This window comes from Wyeomyia smithii, chromosome 1 (genome assembly GCF_029784165.1).
Source record: "Wyeomyia smithii strain HCP4-BCI-WySm-NY-G18 chromosome 1, ASM2978416v1, whole genome shotgun sequence".
Classification (NCBI taxonomy): domain Eukaryota; kingdom Metazoa; phylum Arthropoda; class Insecta; order Diptera; family Culicidae; genus Wyeomyia; species Wyeomyia smithii.
In genome coordinates this window covers 169,635,115-169,650,739 of record NC_073694.1, presented here as the reverse complement: position 1 = coordinate 169,650,739, position 15,625 = coordinate 169,635,115, and the positions used below count along the sequence as shown (strand labels likewise).

At 34.3% G+C, this 15,625-nt stretch overlaps 1 protein-coding gene across 4 annotated transcripts in view; it reads right to left on the bottom strand.

Annotated features, from left to right (window-relative positions):
* The window catches only part of LOC129731657 (acyl-CoA Delta-9 desaturase), a 35,966-nt gene that overhangs the window by 9,053 nt on the left and 11,288 nt on the right, over positions 1 to 15,625 (bottom strand). Inside the window, exon 1 of one of the 4 annotated variants that reach the window (XM_055691849.1) lies at positions 11,028 to 11,082. The exons of 2 other annotated variants lie outside the window; for them this stretch is intronic. The gene's annotated coding sequence lies outside the window, so the exon portion shown is untranslated. Of the gene's footprint in view, positions 1 to 11,027; positions 11,083 to 15,625 lie in introns of those variants that run through there. One more of the 4 variants, XM_055691842.1, reaches the window with a different exon arrangement.

The following is a 15,625-nucleotide window of genomic DNA, read 5'->3' as shown; positions in this document are numbered from 1 at the left end:
ATGTGGAGGGTACGAAGATATTGACCACATAGTCTTCGTATGCCCTAAGTACCACAGAGCAAGGGCCAAGCTTATAGATTCTCTCCGGAAACAGAAAGTGACGTTTACAATGCAAGTACGGGATGTGCTTGCTAGCCGCAACCCCGCGCTTGTAATACCCATTTACGACTTTTTAAGAGATATCAAGTATCGAATTTGATTATCTCTATGCTTTCTCTCCTAATTTCTCCCAACACAACAATCTTAAAAAGTTTCACACTAATTCTGTTTTTTTTTCTTCTTTCTTTCGTTCATCTTTTTTATAGAAACATGAATCATCGCTTTTTTTTTGAGAGACATGATCCACCGAACTCAAATATAAGTTTTGATTTCAAAGAGATAAGAAACCATCACCCTCAACGAATAGTAGTAAGGATTAGTATTTAGTTATAAAGAGAAAAACTTTGATGTTAATGTTAGTCGTAGGCTTAAATGACATGTATTTTTAAATTGTATTTTTGAAAGAGAAAAGATGAGAGGGTTTTTCTGCCTGTTTGAGGAGGAGCAGTCGGGATACAGGCTCTACTCAAGCTGGCTTTTCCCTACTCCAAAAGATATTCGGCCCCGTTATGCTTCGCGGTTGGGCCTAAATAAATATTAGAGTTTAAAAAAAAAAATTTATATGTCTATGATAATTATTTTGTTCCTTGTTGTTTCCTTTGTATCCGCAATAATCGCAATAATCCGAACACCTTCATATTAGGGTGACTCTTGCAATATTCAAGCTTTGAGCGACTCTTTTCGCTCACTCAATGCTGTGGGTCTGAACTTTCGCCTACTTCGATTTGTTTTGACATTTCATAGACAGCGCTCAAATGTCGACGAACGAAAAAAACGTGTGAGAACGGTTCTTATACAGCCGTACCGGAAATCCTCACCTCTCAGTACTTGAACTCGCAAAAAAGCTTAATTTACCCAAAGCCATAGTAGAACCACAGTGTCGAGAAGGTTTTCTGAACGTTTGAGTGTCGAAAGGAAACTAAGAAGTGACAAAATAAATACTGGTCGTGCGGTTCTATGGACAGACAGGTGGGACGGTTTTGGAGAGGATTCCGAACTGTGACTCGTAAAGTACGAATGTCATTATAATTCGTTCGGAAACCGAAGAAGCGTTCCGGTTTGAAGCCCTACAAAGTCGAAAAAGCCCCAAACCGCAACGATAACCCTTTCCGACCGGGCCTATATAATTGCGTAGGTAGAAGGTGACTTAAACAAAACCTTCTCTCTCGCTTTTTGAACGTCCTATTCGTTGTTTATTTTTCACAACGCTAGTGTCAACATCGCAGCTGCTACGAAAAATAAAACTTCAAACAACCTTTTGGATTGACTTATTTCACTACAATGGCCAAAAATGATACCGAAGTAAAACAGAGACAAAAAAAGGTTAATTTCCCACAAAATATCTCCTTCCAAAAACAGTTTGTAACTGTGGCAGAAAAATCTCATCAAAGCGCTAATGGTAATTTAACGCAAAAATAAAAGCGACCGTGCGATTTCAGGATTTGAACATGCGTAAAATGGATGTTCTTGACGTCAATAACAATGCAGCTGGTTAGAAATTTTCAGCAGCATCTAGTAGACTGAGTACTGTCAAGAAAATACATTTGAAATAGGAAATATATGAGATCCGGTTTCGTTTTTAATATGAGGTTAGGTTTTTCCAGGAGTTGGCAGGTACATAGCTTGTTGAATTAGCATTTTCTTAGTTTAAATCTACCGTCTAGTGATTTTTATTTTAATATTCAAAGTTTCCCGCTACGTAAACTCGTGGTAACTCACTGCAAATAGATTCTCGATAGGTAAAATGCTGCCAGCAAATCATCATCATCGTTTTTACTGCAGCGCCAACTGACAGTCGAACAGTCATTTTAATCGCCTATGCTGAAAAATTTGATCCGAAAATTTCACAAGTCCATAGAGAGTTCTCCAAGCAAGATCTCACGAACATTAGCACTATTGCAATCTAAGATAGTGTGCGTAGAGTTCATCTCTGTTTATTTATTTTTTGTTCGAGATTCTTACAGCTAACAAAAAATCTTACAGCTAACAAAGAAAACTATCTCAGCAACACTAATGCATCACGCCAATCAAATGGAGAACTCTATGTAAACAAACCTTCCTGAACTATCAAATCTCCTTTCTTCGTCTTCTTTGTGTCGTCATTGTGCAATAATCTATATGCCAATCAGACTAACAGACATAACTCTTTGAACAAATGTTCAATAAAATCATCGTTCGTACCAGTACTTTACGATAGTAACACTAGAACCCTCTACCACAGACTAAGAGACGTAACACTGGAACCTAGCTCCATCGCCACAAAAAACGATCATTTCAAATTTCCAATCGAATAAAATTCATCACGCGATAACGCCGTCTGTGGCGCTGTCATGCAGTCTTACTAAGACAAGACGCGACAGCTGGCTTCTTATTTTTCTTTTCGTAACGGCCGTCATCCCCGTCGAAATTGTTTTGAACGTTACATACCGTTGATGCCAGAATGACTATTTTTAACAACTTCTGGTGTTACTAACGTAAAGTACTGGAATCGTCCGAACGATGATTTTATTGAAAATTTGTTCGAAGTATTATGTCTGTTAGTATGTGCCTCTACTGTCGTGTTCGCACTGCAGCTTTTATTTCGACATCAGCGCGGAACCACAAAATATGTTTGAGATTGCACGACAGCGCCCCAGACGGTGTTATCGCGCAATAACTGTTTTTCGATTGGAAATTTGAAATGATCGTTTTTTGTGGCGATAGAGCAAACTAGGTTCCAGTGTTACGTTTGTTAGTTTGTGGTATGGTCTTTTCCGGCTGACTTTTTTACGACAATTTTACAAATAACTTGGTAAAATGGTAAAAAGGTGAAAAGATAAAAATATAAAAAGGTACAAAAATAAAAGGATAAAAAAATAAAAGAATAAAAAGACAGAAAAATGAAGAGATAAGCAGGTAAAAAGGTCGAACAGTGGAAATATATGAAGGTAAAAAATAGGTGACAGGCAAAAGGTAAAGAGGTAAAAAGGTAACAAGTAAAAAAGGTAAAGAGTTAACAAAATGAAAAGAAAAAAAAGAAAAAAGGGTAAACGGTTTACAAGATAAACAATTGAAAAGGTGAAAAAGTAAAAAGATGAAAAGGTCAAGGGTAAAAAGATTACGATTTAAAAAGAAAAATAAACGATAAAAAGATGATTAAAAGGAGAATAAGTAAAAGGAGAAAAAGGTGAAAATATAGAAGGACAAACAAGGTAAAAAGGTAAAAGAAATGATGAAAAGGTAAAAGTTAGTTAAAGATAAAACGGTAAAGGGGTAAAAAAGGTGAAAGGGTAAACAGGTAGAGCAATAAAAAAGAAAAAAGGAAAAGAGGTATAAGGATACGATGGTAAATAGGTAAGGTAAGGTAAGGTGAAAAAGTTAAAAAGGTAAAAGAAAAAAGATAAAAAAGTAAAGAAGTAAAAAGGTGAAAAGATAAAAAGCGTGAAAGATAAAGTGAAAATATTAACAGGTAAATATGTAGAAGAGATGAATAAGTAAAAAGATAAGAAGGCAAAGAGGTCAAAAGGCAAAAATGTAAAAAAGTTAAAAGATAAGAAGGCAAAGAGGATAAGAAGGTAAAAAGGTAAAAATAATAAGAAGGAAAAATGTTGAAGGATAAAAAAAAACAGTAAAACGGTAAAACAGTAGAAACGAGAAAAAATATAAAAGGAAAAAGTAGAAAAAAGTTAAAAGGTAGAGGTAAAAAATAGTAAAAAAATTAAAAAAGTAAAGGTAGAGTCTTCCCTACCTTTTATATTTTACTATTTTTTACTTTTGTTTAACTCTTTACCTTTTTTTTAAGTGCAAATCTAAAAATTGAAAAGGTAAAAAGGTAAAAAGGTGAAAAGGGAACAATGTAAAAAGGTAAAAACGTAAAAAGGTAAAAAGGTAAAGAGGTGAAAAGGTAAAAAGGTTAAAAGGTAAATAGGTAAAAAGGTGAAAAGGTTAAAAGGTTAAAAGGTAAAAATGTAAAAAAGAAAAAGGTAAAAAGGTAAAAAGGTAAAAAGGTAAAAAGGTTAAAAGGTAAAAAGGTTAAAAGGTGAAAAGGTAAAAAGGTAAAAATGTATAAATGTAAAAATGTAAAAATGTTTAACTCTTTACCTTTTTTTTAAGTGCAAATCTAAAAATTGAAAAGGTAAAAAGGTAAAAAGGTGAAAAGGGAACAATGTAAAAAGGTAAAAACGTAAAAAGGTAAAAAGGTAAAGAGGTGAAAAGGTAAAAAGGTTAAAAGGTAAATAGGTAAAAAGGTGAAAAGGTTAAAAGGTTAAAAGGTAAAAAGGTAAAAATGTAAAAAAGAAAAAGGTAAAAAGGTAAAAAGGTAAAAAGGTAAAAAGGTTAAAAGGTAAAAAGGTTAAAAGGTGAAAAGGTAAAAAGGTAAAAATGTATAAATGTAAAAATGTAAAAAGGTAAAAAGGTTAAAAGGTAAAAAGGTAAGTAGGTAAAAATGTAAAAAGGTAAAAAGGTAAAAAGGTAAAAAGGTAAAAAGGTAAAAAGGTAAAAAGGTAAAAAGGTAAAAAGGTAAAAAGGTAAAAAGGTAAAAAGGTAACATTGTTAAAAGGTAAAAAGGTAAAGAGGTAAAAAGGTAAAAGGGTAAAAAGGTGAAAAGGTAAAAAGGTAAAAAGGTAAAAAGGTAAAAAGGTAAAAAGGTAAAAAGGTAAAAAGGTAAAAAGGTAAAAAGGTAAAAAGGTAAAAAGGTAAAAAGGTAAAAAGGTAAAAAGGTGAAAAGGTAAAAAGGTAAAAAGGTTAAAAGGTAAAAAGGTAAAAAGGTAAAAAGGTAAAAAGGTAAAAAGGTAAAGAGGTTAAAAGGTAAAAAGGTAAAAAGGTAAAAAGGTGAAAAGGTAAAGAGGTAAAAAGGTTACGAGGTAATAAGGTAAAAAAGTAAAAAGAGGAAAAGGGAAATAGGTAAAAATGTAAAAAAGTAAAAAGGTTGAAAAGTAAGAAGGTAAAAAGGTTAAAAGATGAAAAGGTAAAAAGGTAAAAAGGAAAAAAGTAAAATGGTAAAACTGTAAAACATTCAAAAGGTAAAACAGTACAACGGTAAAAAGGTAAAAAAGGTAATGAGGTAAAAAGGGAAAAAGGTAAAAAGGAAAAAGATAAAAAGAGAAAAAGGTAAGAATGGAAAAAGGCAAAAAGGTGAAAATGGAAAAGTAAAAAGGTAGAAAAGTAAAAAAAGTAAAAAGGTAAAAAGGTAAAAAGGTAAAAAAGGTAAAAAGGTAAAAAGGTAAAAAGGTAAAAAGGTAACAATGTAAAAAGGTAAAAATATAAAAAGGTTAAAAGGTAAAAAGGTTAAAAGGAAAAAAGGTAAAAAGGTAAAAATGTAAAAAGGTAAAAAGCTCAAAAGGTAAAAAGGTAAAAAGGTTAAAAGGTAAAAAGGTAAGAAGGTAAAAATGTAAAAAGGAAAAAAGGTAAAAAGGTAAAAAGCTAAAAAGGTAAAAAGGTAAAAAGGTAAAAAGGTAGAAAGGTAAAAAGGTAGAAAGGTAAAAAGGTAATAAGGTAAAGAGGTTAGAAGGTAAAAAGGTAAAAAGGTAAAAAGGTGGAAAGGTAAAATTGAAAAAAAATGGGTAAGAGGTAAAAAAGGTGAAAAGGTAGAACAGTAAAAGGTAAAAAAGTAATAAGTAAAATGGTAAAACGGTTAAAAAGTAAAAATGTATAAAGGAAAAAAGGTAAAAAGGTAAATAGGTAAAAAGGTAAAAAGGTAAAAAGGTGAAAAGGTAACATTGTTAAAAGGTAAAAATGTAAAAAGGTAAAAAGGTAAAAAGGTAAAAAGGTAAAAAGGTAAAAAGGTAAAAAGGTAAAAAGGTAAAAAGGTAAAAAGGTAAAAAGGTAAAAAGGTAAAAAGGTGAAAAGGTAAAAAGGTAAAAAGGTGAAAAGGTAAAAAGGTAAAAAGGTAAAAAGGTAAAAAGGTAAAAAGGTAAAAAGGTAAAAAGTTAAAAAGGTAAAAAGGTAAAAAGGTAAAAAGGTAAAAAGGTAAAAAGGTAAAAAGGTAAAAAGGTAAAAAAGTAAAAAGGTAAAAAGGTAAAAAGGTAAAAAGGTTAAAAGTTTACAAGGTAAAAAGGTTACAAAGTAAAAAGGTAAAAAGGTAAAAAAGTAAAAAGAGGAAAAGGGAAATAGGTTAAAATGTGAAAAAGTAAAAAGGTTGAAAAGTAAGAAGGTAAAAAGGTTAAAAGATGAAAAGGTAAAAAGGTAAAAAGGAAAAAAAGTAAAATGGTAAAACTGTAAAACATTCAAAAGGTAAAACAGTACAACGGTAAAAAGGTAAAAAAGGTAATGAGGTAAAAAGGGAAAAAGGTAAAAAGGAAAAAGATAAAAAGATAAAAAGGTAAGAATGGAAAAAGGCAAAAAGGTGAAAATGGAAAAGTAAAAAGGTAGAAAAGTAAAAAAAGTAAAAAGGTAAAAAGGTAAAGAGGTAAAAAAGGTAAAAAGGTAAAAAGGTAAAAAGGTAAAAAGGTAAAAAGGTAACAATGTAAAAAGGTAAAAATATAAAAAGGTTAAAAGGTAAAAAGGTTAAAAGGTAAAAAGGTAAAAAGGTAAAAATGTAAAAAGGTAAAAAGCTCAAAAGGTAAAAAGGTAAAAAGGTTAAAAGGTAAAAAGGTAAGAAGGTAAAAATGTAAAAAGGTAAAAAGGTAAAAAGCTAAAAAGGTAAAAAGGTTAAAAGGTAAAAAGGTAGAAAGGTAAAAAGGTAATAAGGTAAAGAGGTTAGAAGGTAAAAAGGTAAAAAGGTAAAAAGGTAAAAAGGTAAAAAGGTAAAAAGGTGGAAAGGTAAAATTGAAAAAAAATGGGTAAGAGGTAAAAAGGTGAAAAGGTAAAACGGTAAAAGTTAAAAAGTAAAATGGTAAAACGGTTAAAAAGTAAAAATGTATTAAGGTAAAAAGGTAAATAGGTAAAAAGGTAAAAAGGTAAAAAGGTAAAAAGGTGAAAAGGTAACATTTTTAAAAGGTAAAAATGTAAAAAGGTTAAAAGGTAAACAGGTAAAAAGGTAAAAAAGTAAAAAGGTAAAAAGGTAAAAAGGTAAAAAAGTAAAAAGGAAAAAAGGTAAAAAGGTAACAATGTAAAAAGGTAAAAAAGTAAAAAGGTAATAAGGTAAAAAGGTTAAAAGGTAAAAAGGTAAGAAGGTAAAAATGTAAAAAGGTAGAAAGGTAAAAAGCTAAAAAGGTAAAAGGTAAAAAGGTAAAAAGGTAAAAAGGTAAAAAGGTAAAAAGGTAAAGAGGTTAAAAGGTAAAAAGGTAAAAAGGTAAAAAGGTGAAAAGGTAAAAAGGTAAAAAGGTAAAGAGGTAAAAAGGTAAAAAGGTAAAAAGGTAAAAAGGTAAAAAGGTAAAAAGGTTAAAAGGTAAAAAGGTTAAAAGGTAAAAAGGTAAAAAGGTAAAAAGGTAAAAAGGTAAAAAGGTAAAAAGGTAAAAAGGTAAAAAAGTAAAAAGGTAAAAAGGTAAAAAGGTAAAAAGATAAAAAGGTAAAAGGTAAAAAGGTAAAAAGGTAAAAAGGTAAAAAGGTAAAAAGGTAAAAAGGTAAAAAGGTAAAAAGGTAAAAAGGTAAACAGGTAAAAAGGTAAAAAGGTAAAAAGGTAAAAAGGTAAAAAGGTTACAAGGTAAAAAGGTAAAAAAGTAAAAAGGGAAAAAGGTAAAAAGAGGAAAAGGGAAATAGGTAAAAATGTAAAAAGGTAAAAAGGTTGAAAAGTAAGAAGGTAAAAAGGTTAAAAGATGAAAAGGTAAAAAGGAAAAAAAGTAAAATGGTAAAACTGTAAAAAGGTAAAACATTCAAAAGGTAAAACAGTACAACGGTAAAAAGGTAAAAAAGGTAATGAGGTAAAAAGGGAAAAAGGTAAAAAGGAAATAGATAAAAAGAGAAAAAGGTAAGAATGGAAAAAGGCAAAAAGGTGAAAATGTAAAAATGTAAAAAGGTAGAAAAGTAAGAAAAGTAAAAAGGTAAAAAGGTAAAGAGGTAAATAAAGGTAAAAAGGTAAAAAGGTAAAAAGGTAAAACGGTAAAAAGGTTAAAAGGTAAAAAGGTAAAAAGTAAAAAGGTAAAAAGGTAAAAGGTAAAAAGGTAAAAGGTAAAAATGTAAAAAGATTAAAAGATAAAAGTTAAAAATGCAAATATGAAAATGGGTAAGAGGTAAAAAGGCGAGAAGGTAAAACGGTAAAAAGGTAAAAAGGTTAAAAGATTAAAAGGTAAAAACGTAAAAAGGGAAAAAAGGTGAAAAGGTAATAAGGTTAAAAGGAAAAAAAAGTAAGAAGGTAAAAAGGTAAGAAGGTAAAATGGTAAAAAGGAAAAAAGGTAAAAAGGTAAAAAGGTAAAAAGGTAAAAAGGTAAAAAGGTAAAAAGGTAAAAAGGTAAAAAGGTAAAAAGGTAAAAAGGTAAAAAGGTAAAAAGGTAAAAAGGTAAAAAGGTAAAAAGGTAAAAAGGTAAAAAGGTAAAAAGGTAAAAAGGTAAAAAGGTAAAAAGGTAAAAAGGTAAAAAGGTAAAAAGGTAAAAAGGTAAAAAGGTAAAAAGGTAAAAAGGTAAAAAGGTTAAAAGGTTAAAAGGTAAAAAGGTAAAAAGGTAAAAAGGTAAAAAGGTAAAAAGGTAAAAAGGTAAAAAGGTAAAAAGGTAAAAAGGTAAAAAGGTGAAAAGGTAACAAGGTTAAAAGGTAAAAAGGTAAAAGGTAAAAAGGTAAAAAGGTAAAATGGTAAAATGGTAAAATGGTAAAAAAGTAAAAAGGAAAAAAGGTGAAAGGGTAAAAAGGTATAAAGTAAAAAGGTTTAACAGTAAAAAGGTAAAACAGGAAAACGGTAAAAAGGTAAAAAATAAAAAGGTCAAAAAGGTGATAAGATAAAAAGGGAAAAAGGTAAAAAGGGGAAAAGGGAACAAGTTTAAAACGAAAAAAGGCAAAAGTGTTAAAAGGTAAAAACGTAAGGAGATGAAAAGGTAAAAAAATAAAAAGGTAAAAAAGTGGAAAGATAAAAGATAAAAAGGGGAAAAGGCATGAAGGTGAAAACGTAAAACATTGGTAAAAAATATTAAAATCCAAATTATTGATAGACAATTGGAACTAGAAAAATAAAAATAGTAAATGAGTTTAAATTTCATCCAGAAAGATTTTTCTTTTTCAAGTAGGCATAAGAAATATATAGTTAACCCTCTAGTGCCCAAGGTAATTTCTAGACGAGCTTCGGTAAAATCACTATGAATAATTATAAACACTTTTTAAGCATTTATTGAAGCTTTTTAGAGGTTTGACTTAAGCCCGCCAAATGGCAGCATTGGGCACTAGAGGGTTAAAATAAATTCAAAGGATCTATTGATCAAGTTAAAAAAAGAAAAAATGTTTAAGGACAGTGCATATGTTTTTGCTCCACGTGTTTCAAAGCTCGATAGTAAAAAATAATGATAGAAACCTGCAATTTCCGTAAAGTCCGTTTTGTTGTACATTCAGAATTGCAAAATCATTTTTTTTTCAAATTTTTAGAATAAAATAATATAATAAATTTGGTTTGAATATACAACCCCACGGATGATTATAAAATCACTATAATTATTTCGAACTTTCCGCCTGATGGAGGCACAAAAAAAAAAGACTTAACAACAAACATTTATTCAGCGAAGATTATGTAGCACGAAAGCTCAATTTTTTTTCCTTTGCTTTACTGTCATTCCACTGGGTTGGAACTGTGAATGATTAGGAAGACTATTCTGAATTTAAGTTCAAATACCCTATGCGTTTGTTGTCAAGTTAGAGGTTTTCAAGAACGTTCATCTCGTTAGTACTATCTTCTTCACGATACCGAAAATCTCAGCAAGAAGCTATATGAGCTTGTTCTAACACTAACTTTCGTGTTTACAAAGCGACTGTTCCAATTATGTCATGGCCAACAGTGTACAAACAATAGTTGTCTTTTTCGGTCCAAATAAAAACGTCGATATCGTAACTTTCCCACTCTATAACATTAATATTCATTGGCGTAATAAAATTGTTAATCGACACTGACCAAAATATAATGAAGTCACCATATGGTAACAACACGGGTGTGCGAATCCTCCCCGATAGCGGCGTGACCAACCCATTAGTATTCCTTCCGAGTTTTCCTGCGAGTACAATGCAACCCATTATTGTTACTTCACCGTAACACAGAACCATAACCGAGCAACAACTGAACCGAACTGGGTGGACCTAGCCAAGGAGCTGACAAACATCACGTCCACTGTTGTGTGTGGCGTTTGGTCATGCATTTGTTTACACATTTCATAATAATCCCCCTCTCCCTTTCACCGCTGCTGTTGGGTACACATATGACGATTGATTGGCGACTGGCACTTCTCACTACATTCTTGTTTGGGGCATTCCGTGTGTTGACTTCGAGCTCCAATCGACGATGGAAACTGATCACATTTTTTTGGCAAATAAGATGACACCGTTCTATCAGTAACTGTGAACCACTTCCGGTGCACATCTTTTTTCCACTAATTAACACACGTTCAGCGAGCTACGAAATCCGGCAAACACGTTGAATATGTGTCATCATGTAATGGACGCAGGGCCGCACGCTGGAAATTAGTTCAAATATCATTCGTCCGGAAAACCGCTCCCAAAGACGCGGTTTGAGACATCCAACGAGATCAGAGCGTTAAAGCGCGCGCCAAAGGGGAAGGTCGAACTTATTTTTAGTTAATATACCTACGTAGTGGAGTAATCGTGCAATCGACCAAGTCGAAAAAAAGAAACAAGTAAATCAAAAATATTACTGATCACAGAATATGATACCCAGCGGCCTGGTTCGATTGGCAACGGAAGTTTCGCTTCAGATTTTGTCAATTGGTGCTAATTGGTGTTAATAGATATGCTACTGGACGCCTTAGATAGGCGACCGCACGGAGGCCAAACAAATAGGTAGTCAATTTCGCTAGGTTTCTTCTTCAAAGTATGTAGTATTTAGTGAGTTTGGTGGCAAATACCTATTTCACTGTCCCACCTATTACCTATTTCACCGGAACGACTGTACGATGCGCACGCTACTGGAACTTGTTCTTGACTGCGCGGTAGCAATCTTATCTGGTTGTATCTGAGGAATCATTTTGGTTGAGGTGCATATGGGGCAAGTGTCGATTGGACAGATGTTTTTTAGGATGTTTTCGCAACTGAAATATCAATTACGAACTGGATGAACGAATTGGCTCCATTTGCTTCTACTTAACCTCAGTACTACGAGCGAAATTGAATAGACCAGGTTAATTAATAAAATAGCTACTATGTTTGTACGTCGTTATTACGTCAGGCTAACACAATTCATGAAGATAACGGGTGTTTCTAATTTAAAACAATGATTTTCGTCTCGACTGTTTCTGTTCTGATTGATGCTTTACAGATATTGTGCGCTACCACAGTTGGTTAATTTTGTCAAGGGCATTTTTTCAAAATAGAAGAGAAAAGGGTTTGTAAATAAGTACTGAAACGCGAACTTAACGTAGAACTGCGGAAAATAGTTGAATTAGTTTAATGGCAAAGCAAAAAGTGAAGCAAAGCCTTGGTGCTACATTCCGTATCGGAACTCGACCTTCTGTTTATTTTACACAAACTTCGCAGCCAACTGTTAAGTGTACAGGACAATTGCGGGGCTAGCGCTACGATCCTGCTGACACTAACAGTCTCTCCTGAGCCGAGACTCGAACTTACGACGACTGGCTTGTTAGGCCAGCATCGTACCTCGAGACCAGCTGGGAGATTAATGGCATATGAATAGTAAAATTCACAACAATAAATTTTCCTCGCAAACGCTCTTTGCTCTTCGAATGTTGCTATATCAAGTAATTTTGATGATTTTTATGTTTTATAAATACAATTTTCAAATACCTGTAACTCCCTCCGTCTTCATCCGATTTTGTTTCAACAAGTTTTATTTTGAAGGGCAATTACTTTTTGGTTGATTTTCAAGACTTGCCAAAAATACAACCAATTTCTCAATCATGGTAAAAAATATTGCAGTGAAGCCAAAAAAACATGTATTTCTTATTTCATTGCTACCGTACAATCTTGTGAAACAGTTAGGAATGATCGAATAACTATTAGCCCATGAAAAATTTATTGTGAAAGCGGATATTTCGGCATAGAACGACTAAATTATATCTGAAGGACAATGTGAGACTGTTAAACACAGCCTCGTATTAGGAAATTCGTATCTGATTTTTTTCAAAGAGCCACGAAGCATCTTGTGCTTCGTAAAGCGGCCGCAGAGTTCTTTATGCTTAGCGAAATGGCTCGCGAAGCCAAAAAGGTTGGGAATCACTGGCTTACAAGATTAGATGTGCCAATTATTATACCACAGGCAGAGCCGGCGGTTTATGTGGGTAGTATGGGTAGTAGTACCCACTCGGAAAATATCCATGTGGGTACTTACCCACACGGAACTATAGGACAAAACCAAAATAAAATGTAATGTTGCGAGCGACAGATTTTGTTATGGATATCGTTGAGCGAGAGGTTATAAATCTACAGATTTATGTACAGTTGTAAAGTTGCTCAGGGAAAAGGATTATTTTTTTAATTGTATCATTTACGATAGAGTTCCAAATTTCATTCACGATAGAGTTCTAAAGTTTGGTTTTCTCGTAAAAATTTCCCATGCCAAATTTGAGCTCAACCGGACTTCGGGGAGTAGAGCCTCAAAGCGGTCAAAGTTACAGCGGACATCATACGGAAAAGGGACACCGGTTACGCTTGTTTCGGTATCTACAACATCTTGGCACTGTTGGACTACAATTAGAGCATCGAAAGAAAGACCGGTTCCGGACGGCCGACGACCCTGCGCGACAAGACACTCTAAAGAATGCTGAAGAGGAAGACCAAGGGAAAAGTGGCTACATCGCTGCGTACGCCTGATCGGAAGGTCGGTGCATCCGGCGAAACAGTGGAAAAGTACCTGGTAAACATGGACATCAGAAAGCGGCAGTCCCGTTTATTGGTCTCGGAGCTGCAGGCAATGACGCAGTGGCAGCGGCTGAATAAAATGGTCGAGTCGGTTTTTCCGGCGAATCACGACGTGGTGTTGGTGATCGACGTCAAGACCTATCTGGCAACGTCGGGCAGGCTGGGAGCTCCGTAGCCGCAAGGTTACAGAGTCCGCTTTGGTAAGCAGGTGGTTGTGGGTTCGAATCTTAGTAGAATCAGGCCATTTTGGTTGTCGAAGGACTTTAGCATGGGTTTACTATCAGGCTCCTCACCACGTACCCTTCCTTCAATCTGAATTCTACAGTACCTTTGTTGACTCTCCTTTTAACAAAAATAAGTCCTTATTATAATAAAACTGGCGTGAGTAACGTATGGAAGTTCTAATGAAAGTTGAACAGAGGCTCGGTATAGTAGAGCATTAAGTTTGAAACGGAAAGGTAAACTAACACACAAGCACGAATATGTATGATAAGCGTATCACTCACTTCAATAGTGATACTGCCAAAAATATGAAGTACAGAAAAACACCTGGGCGAAAAAACACTGGTCGCAGTGATGAGCCCACACAGAAAAAAAACGACTGGCAGGGCACTCCGTATTTTACCCCCCTACGAAGGAAGTGGGCTCAGAGGTCAAATTCATTTCACACACCAAGTTCCCAAAGAAGGTGCTGCTGTGGCTGACAATCAGCGAGAAGCTCCGTGCTGGCCGTGAACAGGGAAATTTATAGTACGAAGTGCCTGCCGGAAGTAGGGATGCTACGGATATCCGCATCCGTATCCGCGAATGCGGAACATCCGCATGAAAATTGACATCCGCATCAACATCTGCATCCGTAATCACATATCCGCATCCGCATCCGCATCTGCAGATGTCTGAAAAATCACATCCGTAACATCCCTGGCCGGGAGTTGCGTCGTTCATCAAGAAATACCATAGGGGCCGGATCTGGTGTCGGCCCACTACTCGAAGCAATCTTTGGAGAAGTTAAAGCGGCGGAAAATCAGTGCGGTACCCAGAGTGTGTCCCATCCAGAGTTTCTGGGCAAACCAGAAGCATAAGACCTACTCCAACAATTTTGTCGCGAAAATTGTGGAGGAATTGATAAATAAAACGAAGAAAGAACTCAAAAACATGCCTACACGCATGTTTTCGTCCACCATGGCGAATGTTCCGGTAAACTCCCGGAAGGCCACTCGCAAGGGCGTGGAAATGCTTTTGCAAGTGATGGTAAATTCATTGAAATCAATTATCTGTCTTGGTTTTTTTCTATCACCATCCGAAAAAAGTCAATTTTTTTAATGCAAACATTACTACTGAACAAAATTTGAAAATCTAATTTCTCTTAAACATTCCATTGGCACTCTATTATTGATGCACTGTCGATTATTCGTAAAATTATGTTCAGGTATCAGTATGTTGCCTTCTCTGTTCCTTACTACCCACTCGGGAAAATAATGTGACGCCGGCCCTGACCACAGGTTGGGAGAAACATTTAAACCATCGATTACACACTTAAATATAACTGCTTAAAGCTCAACAGCTGATACATTCAGTGAAGTGTTTTACATTTTTTTCGCAGAATCACCATATGTCGAAGACATCGGAGAAGAAGAAGATGAACACACTTTTTTCAACAAGTTTGGCTTATTTAGTTGACTGAATTTTGGCAATATTTTCTCTATGATCAATAATTTTAATTTAAGGAGTAAATGTAGTAATGAAGATAGAAAATTAAACTAACTGAAAATATGATTGTAGAAACTACGAAAAATGTAGTTCAGCAGGTGGGACTCGAACCCACAACTTCCAATATCCGGTCAGATGTGTTCCCGTTACACCACCGCAGAACGTTAAAGACGTAGTTCTAGAATCGAGTTTTGTATCGCTTATCCAATTCTCGCACTTCGTGCATTTACTCAGTAGAGACTATTATTTATAGCTGGCTATTGTTTCAACACTCTCAGTGGAAGTTGGAATGACTTCTCAGTGTGAGAGATAGAAACGTGCCAGTAAGTTGCCATCTCTACCAGCAGCAACATCGACTTGCGTCACAAACATTTTTACTTTTCTTTTTCCGACTCTAAGCAAAGTCATTTAGTTTTAAATAGTTTATTTGACACGGCACGATACAATTCATGTTTAACTGAGCCAAGTACATTTTTTTTTAAATTCTAAATTAGCAGGGAAAAGAGGGAGGCCTTTTCTTTATTCTCGCGGCCGACTACGAGCTAGTGGGGATTTAAGGTGAGAGGAGGGGTGTAACAATTTTGTTTTTAATTATTTTATATTACAGAATGTATTCATTTGTACGTGGCTAACCAGTGATGTTCTGTTTGAGCAGTTTTGGTCTGAGGTGTCTGCGTAAACATAGAGATGCCGAGTCTTCATTTTAGTGTCTCCAGCCGGGTGTATCATTCTCTTTCAGTTTGTGACAGAAATTGTATTCTAGCAAATAGATAAAAGAAATCAAATTTTAATGCCAGCATTTTTTATAAACCCGTATAGTTGTGTCATGTACTGGAGATCACCGCTTCCCAGAATGTCTCTAACGGGTACGTTCGGTTGTTTTCCTCGGGCCCGAAGGGAATCTATAAGCTCAGACCTAACACCACAGTATTCGGTACACGAC